Genomic DNA, 7,997 nt, shown 5'->3' on the forward strand with positions numbered 1-7,997 from the left:
CACGTATTGAATAAGGCAAAGTTGGAGGCGGGGGGGGGGGCGCATTATAGCATGACACAGAATGACTGAGATACGTTTCATATCTCGACGATGTGAATTCAAATACTTATAAGGACAACTTTGTATTTTTGTGCTTTCGGAGTCGAAAATGTACCGCAGACTACAAACAAATCGTTCTGTTGTTCGTCAAGCATGAATGCCAGTATATTGGATTTACATAGTTTTCGGCTATTGGAGCAGTTAATGTCGATCTAAATAATACCGAGTGGATAAGTTTGTTTTTAGTTTCCTTTATGGCACAATCCTTAAAAGCATAGCCCACTGGAATAGGAAGATGTTGCTTATCGAAACGATTAAGAATGTTGGTCGTTCGTTTGGTATTTCTCGGAGGAATATTTCAAGACACCGTGTCAGTGTTATGGGGTGTTTTTTCTATGATAGTTTTCTGGATAATGTTCAAAGCAACAGTAACAACTAACGTATGAAAGTTAAGTTGCAATACTTGTTATTTGGTGTGAATTCGATTTTTCTATAGTTCGGCAACCTAACCTAGTATGACGTGTAAATTGAGCACTGATATTGTTTGACCAGTGTTGGTGAAATATTTTCCATATTGAACAAATGAAGCAGTGCCGCCCATTCGTGTTTGAAGGGAATGTAATTTCAGATGACGTTAATAATCAAGACATGTGATGCAGTTAACTTTTCTTTTCTTTGGACGGTCACAGAAGCACTCTCTCATAATCTCTCTCTCTCTCTCTCTCTCTCTCTCTCTCTCTCTCTCTCTCCCTCTCTCTCTTTCTCTCTCTCTCTCTCATATATATATATATATATATGTATGTATGTATGTATGTATGTATGTATGTATATGTATATATATATAAAAATAAATATATGTGCGAAAATGCACAGACATGCAGGAAGTAAATACACACCTTTAATTTTCAAAATTTCTTATCTAAGCGTCTTATTATGTTTTCAGCGGTGTAGAATTTACAATATAGTTATTCCGTTTCATTCCAGGTGCCATTAAATTAACCATTTGCGAAGAGTAACCATGCCACGCACAAAAAATTCAGCAGGGCTGTCAGATTTTCAAAGAGTTCGTATTGTTGGGCAATCTGAGGTTGGTGTTAGCCAGCGAAAAATTGCCGAAAATCTTCAAATTCTTCTTCCTACTGTTAATAGAATTATAGTGCAATTCAAAAGCCAAGAAAAAAGAATCAACAGATTCTTGTCCCGGCCGACCTGGGCCCTTGGAAAGGAAGCTTCGCTGTTTGAAGAGAATTGTGGAAAATAAACCCCGTTCGAAGGCTTCTGACATTGCAAAACAGCTAGAAGTTAGTCCAAGAACGTGTGTTACATATCTGCATAAGCTTGGGTGTTATGAACGAGCAGCTAGAAGAAAACCTCTCCTTCAACCAATTAATATCAGGGAAAAGAAATGGGCTAAGGAGATGTCAGAAAAATCCAGTTCATTTTGGGTTAGAGTAATTTTATCAGATGAATCCAGATTTGCATTATATTCAGACAGCGGACGTGTTTCGGTCTGGAAGCTTCCCGATCAAGAATTTGATTTGAAACGAATCCAACCAACTATGAAACACGGCGGTATCTCTGTAATGGTATGGGGAACTGTCACCAGCAAAGGTCGTTCTGAGCTGATCGAATGTGTTGGAACAATAGACTCTGAAAAATACATCGAAATACTTAAGCAAGGACTATATCCGATGTATTCACACGATAACATAACGAAAAATGAAGTTTTTATTCATGGAAGATGGAGCTCCATGCCACGCAGCGAAAAGGAATCAACAATGGCTGACTGAAAATGGGATCAAAAAGCTTCCTTGGCCGAAAATCTTTGGAGCATACTTAGATTGAGCTATACGAAAAACTTGACAGAAATCTAAATCTAAAGATGAATTGTACTGAATGTTGCGTGAAAAGTGGGCAGAAATTCCACAAGAGACAATCACAAAGATCATCAATTCAATGCAAAAAGTGTTTCTGAATTAAAAACTGCAAAGGGAATGTCAACTAAAAACTAAAGTTTGTAGTTCTACCTATCAGTTACATTTCAATTGTCTGCTTTGCGTATTAAATAAAAGATATTGAAAATTAAAAGTGTCTATTTACTTCTTGTATGTCTGTGTATGTATGTATATATATATATATATATATATATATATATATATATATATATATATATATATATATATATATATGAATATAGTTACATATATGTATCGCGATTTCGGTGATACCTCCCTTCATCATGGCGGAATACCTATCTATTTCGAACAAAAATTTAGCAGTGCCACCTCTAGCCGATCTGTTATTCTGTGCTGATGAAGGGAAATAACCTTTGGTACACAGATATTCTTTTGTGCTGAGTTGGGATGCTAAATTCCCTTATCAGGAAACAGATAGTGTGTCGTATAGCCAGCTGGAGACGATGTTTCCTGGAGCTAAATAACAGTAGTATTCGTCGTAACCAGGACTGCCACGTTATGTTGGTAAATAATCTTTACTCTAGAGTACTGTCATTGAATGTCTCTCGCTGAGAGATTTACAAATAGTAATTTTCTATTTTATTAGATCAGGGAGTGTGTGTCACTTTGAAAACTATATTTCGAACAAGAAAGTTAGCAGCACCACTTCTAGCGGAACAGTTATTCTGTGCCAATGAATGGAAATAACCCAGAAATCGTGATACACAGATATTGTTTGGTGCTGAGTGGAGATGCCAAACTCCTTTGTTCGGAATTATAAGGACACAGATAGTGTGTCGCATAGCCAGCTGTTTGCTGGCGATAAATAGCAGTAGCATTTGTTCTAACCAGGACTGCCACGTTATGCTGTCAAATAATCTGTACCATGGATATATATACATATACATATATATATATATACACTCACACATTCTTATATACACACATACATACATACATGCACGCATACATACATACATACATACATACATACACACGCACGCATGCATACATACATACATATATACATACATAAGTAACCAATTCCTTCTTCAGCGGAAGAATTTAAATTATTAAAAACAGAAGCGATATACATAAATGGCTACAAGTCTATAAACATACGTATACTGTGCAATTTGTAATAACCCGCATATATGCTTACAAGTTATTTATTTAATGCAATTAGCTTTTTTCACAAACACCGTTAAGTACGAAAATGAATCGCTCAAAACAATTAGGATTTGGTAGATGTTTATTTAATTACAATTATATGTAATTACAAGAATCTGGAGGAAAATTACTAAACTTCAAAATGTTCTTAGAATTTATTGCAAATAGAAATTCTTAGTGTAAGTGTTTATGTTTTGCCTTGTTTTCTCACTGTGGTTGTGTTTTTTTCTCTTTTTTTTCCCTTGGAATTTGTCCAGCTGATTTAAAGTAAATATCTGTCATAAAGTATCGTGCAAAGTAATACTTCTAAATATTTCATATATATATATATATATGTGTGTGTGTGTGTGTGTGTGTGTGTGTGTGTGTGTGTGTGTGTGTGTGTGTGTGTGTGTGTGTGTGCGTGTGTGAGCGTGTGTGTGAGCATACACACACACACACACATATATATATATATATATATATATATATATGTACACAGTCTATTCAAAGATGTGATTCAAATATTTTCCATATAGAATACACTTAGTGGTGCTCAAGAGATTTGAACCTGAGAGGGTATAGAAGTAAATGTAGCAATAAGCAATGTAGACCGATGACTATATGTTGGAGGCACGTCCCTATCCTATGACCGAATTAATCTATAAACGTTATCGTGGACCACCGAGTCCCCAGAAACAGCTGCTGGATTTGTTATATTTCCTATTTTCCGCCTTTACTACTACTCCCTAATAGCCTCTTTATTTATCTCTCATTCTTGAGCTATAGTTACTCCTCTCACTATTCCTCAACTTAATAGATCCCATACATCCCCGTTTCCCCCATTTAATACACTTAGCTCTCCAGATTCAACCATTCCATCGTTGAACTTCTTTCCTTTAACATCCCAAACGTAAGATCTCTTCTATGAAGACTGAGGCTCGTCTCTTCCTATGATGGAATCAATCTAAAAACAGTATTATGGACCACCGTGCCCCCAGAAACAGCTGTTGGGATTGCAATACTGTTTAATTCCCATTTTATTCTCAATTAATACACTTGAATTCTAAATATCATCTGTTTTCTGTGCAAGTCGAAACTTTTTATATGCATACTTATATACATTTTTGTATTTCATGTATTTGATGTACTTTATATGTTAATCTCTCTATATTCCTTATCCCTACAGTCACATATTTATATACATATGTACATATGTGTGCCCATGTGTGTGTGGCTATGAATGTGTTCTTGCATGTGTGCCTGTGTATGTCTGTGAGCTCGCACGTGTGTCCGTGCGTTCGTAAATAAGAAAAGATTGTAAAAATACCTTCCATGATTAGCTTGTCTTTAATTGGCTGCTTCTTAGCCTTCTCTCGTACAACACTTACAAACATTTCTATCGGTCATATGATGCACCTGAGTGCACAGCTCGTTTGGTTGATCATATCTTAACTCACTACCCTATTTAATATTTCTTTTTAAATTTCTTATTGAGAGTAATACACTTTTGAAAACGCTCAACTTATTTGAAACTTTACCCTTGCTTACGCAGAACAAATCTCTATTTTATGAAATGATAATCTATTCTACTGTAGGCGTAAAACTTTGAGGGAAGGAGTATATCGGTTACATCAACCCCAATAATAAACTGGTTCTCATTTCATCGATTCGGAAATGGTGTAAGGTAAAGTCAACATTGGATGAATTTGAATTTAGAAATTTAAAACGGGCGAATAGCTGCTAAGCGTTTATGTGCTAACGATTCTTCCCGCTCTCCGCCTTAATAATACCGTCAAACTAAAGACACATTTTTATAGAAAAATAGCATGTGCGTAGTGTTGATACAACACGCAGGTTGTTAAACCTAATTTGTAATCTACTTAAATTTCCAGGATAAAGTTACTTTACCAATATACAATAAAGTATTTCAGAAAGAGCATGAATGTCACAGTGTCTCTACTTACATGAAATGGCAGATATTTTGAGTACATATGAAAATCTGTTATTCAATAGATTATAAATATGCCACTTTGGTTCCCTGTTATATCTCTCTAACATCTCGCTTCGAAAGAGATAATATCCAATGCTTTAGTATTACGAGAGAAATCACTGGATATCATTTACAGTATTCTAAGATCATACTTCGAGTCTATGCTAAATTTGGAGCCAAGGAAAGCGAGAACCAATTATTTCATAGTTCAGATATATTTTATCGATTTACTGGTTCTATATAGCTCAGGTGAAGCAGAAAAAAGACAGTATGACATTTATGCCAGTATATTTTATCTTATACAGACACTGTTATGAAATATATATATATATATATATTTTAAAATTGGTGCAATGAAAGCTTAAATTATTACTGATTTAATGAAATTGTCTTGCTCTTTTTATCGTATCGATAATCATTTTATTTCGGGTGAGACTAAAAACTGATGTAAATATAAAAAAATATATAAAGGGCATATAGAAAACAATTTTATATCAATATTAGTGGAAGAAAATTTAAAACAAATAATAGCATACTTTAAACTTCGCACTAACATTACTATCACGAACATTATCCAGAGATTGCAAATGAATCGTTAATACGTATGAATGCCTTCCTTCCAAATCAAATTGCAAATATTTTCATTGTAAAAAAAAAAAAACTGCTATTTTGATATTGAAATGTTTTGTCTGATTTGTTGGCAAACAAGACTAAAACAAAGCAACAAATACAACAAATGATACAAATATTGTTTGCATCAAAGGCAAAATAGATTTTGCAATCCTGCTAAAGCAAATAATTATTCTAAAATTAGGATTATGGTAAATAGCAAATATGATTAAGTGATCAAATTGACATTTGGCACGAAATACTTGGATACTTATATATATATTCCCATTCCTGCATCTCCTAGAAAGTAAAATATTGCAGTAACTTCATTCATATACAATAATAGCTTCCTTCTTAATTCCTCTATCAAACCGGAATAACAAAATCCATAAGTACGTAAGGAAAATATTAATTTATTTGCTGATTTTGACACAGAAGAGCGCAAGTTGATAAATTCAGCGAAATCATCATACGGAAAGATTCAAGTTAACATCACATACACATAAAAAAATAAAGAAAAGAAAAGAAAACTAAACAGTGTACATACCCATACAATGACATACATGAAATTCAGGCACTGATACGCTCCATGCATGGATTCCTCTGATGTATATATTTATAACAGGGGGACGTATTCACATAACGTTGGTAGACGGAAAGAGACGTCAGATAAATAGTGCGTCAGATACCTTGCGGTATCTAGATGTTTTCATTAACGTATCAGACTTAAATTCCAAACCATCATCTTTGTCTTTCAGTATTTTAAGATCTGTATCATAACAATAAATTGATAACTAAAATCCCCAGCTCTACCCTTGATTAAAATCTGTTTCTGGCAGCCAATTTTAGATTAATGCATTTACATCAGCGAAAGATATTTTACTAACATACACACAAACACACTATATACTTTGGCAAAAATTATAAATAAAACGTAACACGTGAGTTTGTACTCAATTCCTCAATAGTGAATCTATTAATATGACGATATATACACACACACATACATACATACATACATACATACATACATACATACACACACACATATATATATATATATATATATATATATATATATATACATTGTGTAATAGGCTTCATATTCATTTTCATTCTAAATGTACACCTTCTCTTCACGCCTATCCCTCATAGACACAGTAGCTAGTGTACATTTTTACTTGCTGAAATCAGAAGAAAATGGCTTTGTCTACAATCTTTGCAGGCCCTCGATGACAGGCGATAATAACTCTACAGCCACTGACCTTAGCCAGAAAGAACACGAGTATTTACTCCCTAACCCCTATAGACTAGAAGAATACCACTGGCACTTACTACTCCCTTGACTGAAAGAATTAAAAGATAAAAGAATATTCACTTTATCAGAAGGAGCTACGTTTTCTTAACCTATATAACGTCGAGTAAGATGTCTTGAAGAGGATACTTACGATCTTTTGAACACTGAGTTCAGATGTCACTGACGTGAATTTTATCATTTACATCTACATAATTGCTAAAATAAAGTACCAGTCACAAACTACATATTCATATTAGAAAACAATACATATGCTACGGAGTAGAACATATATTAGACCCACCTATATTCTTTCAACATTTACCTTCATCCCTTCATATTTTTAACACACGTTGTTGTTGACTCAGACTGCTATCCTTCATGATTCAATGAAATTAAGTACTTTTCAAGTGTTGTTATCTGTTAATCATTATGGCCTCCCTCATAAGCTGGGCCTTGTTCCAATGTTGCAAATCAATATAATTTTCAAAAAGCTATAGCAAAAACGATAATCTTTTAGTTAATCATGATCTCAAATTCATTCCTATGCATTGCTAAATTTGCAATACTATTCACTCCATGGCTCGATTATGTTTCATATTTACACATATACACACACCTTTACATACATGCATATGTTCTCTGAAATATATTCTGCATGTACATGTACAAGCATAAATGAGAGCATATATACACACAGACGCCTCACAAATTTACAAGCGGGCACACATGCACGTCTGTACTAGCGCACGCGTACATTTCTAGTATCACAAACGTACATGTATACTGGTCGCCCTTCTATATATGTCCACACCACATTCATATATAAAGGCGATTGCTCACAAAAGCTACCGTATACACTGATTCACGCATACATCCATACGCCTACTTAACATATGCTATTCTGGGCAATGGAACAAGAGTTATTTCTGCCAACAGATTAGAAAGAATTCTGCAT

The 7,997-nt window shown here is 34.2% G+C and overlaps 1 long non-coding RNA gene across 1 annotated transcript in view; it reads right to left on the bottom strand.

The window, feature by feature from the left end:
- LOC149135309 (uncharacterized) overlaps nucleotides 1-7,755 on the bottom strand; it is a 151,885-nt gene extending 144,130 nt beyond the window's left edge. Inside the window, exon 1 of the long non-coding RNA XR_016242131.1 lies at nucleotides 7,344-7,755. This is a non-coding gene — a long non-coding RNA (uncharacterized LOC149135309). The remainder of the gene's footprint in view (nucleotides 1-7,343) is intronic.
- Nucleotides 7,756-7,997: the final 242 nt, after the last annotated feature.

Source organism: Octopus bimaculoides, chromosome 6, assembly GCF_046866305.1.
Source record: "Octopus bimaculoides isolate indiv1 chromosome 6, ASM4686630v1, whole genome shotgun sequence".
NCBI classification, from domain to species: domain Eukaryota; kingdom Metazoa; phylum Mollusca; class Cephalopoda; order Octopoda; family Octopodidae; genus Octopus; species Octopus bimaculoides.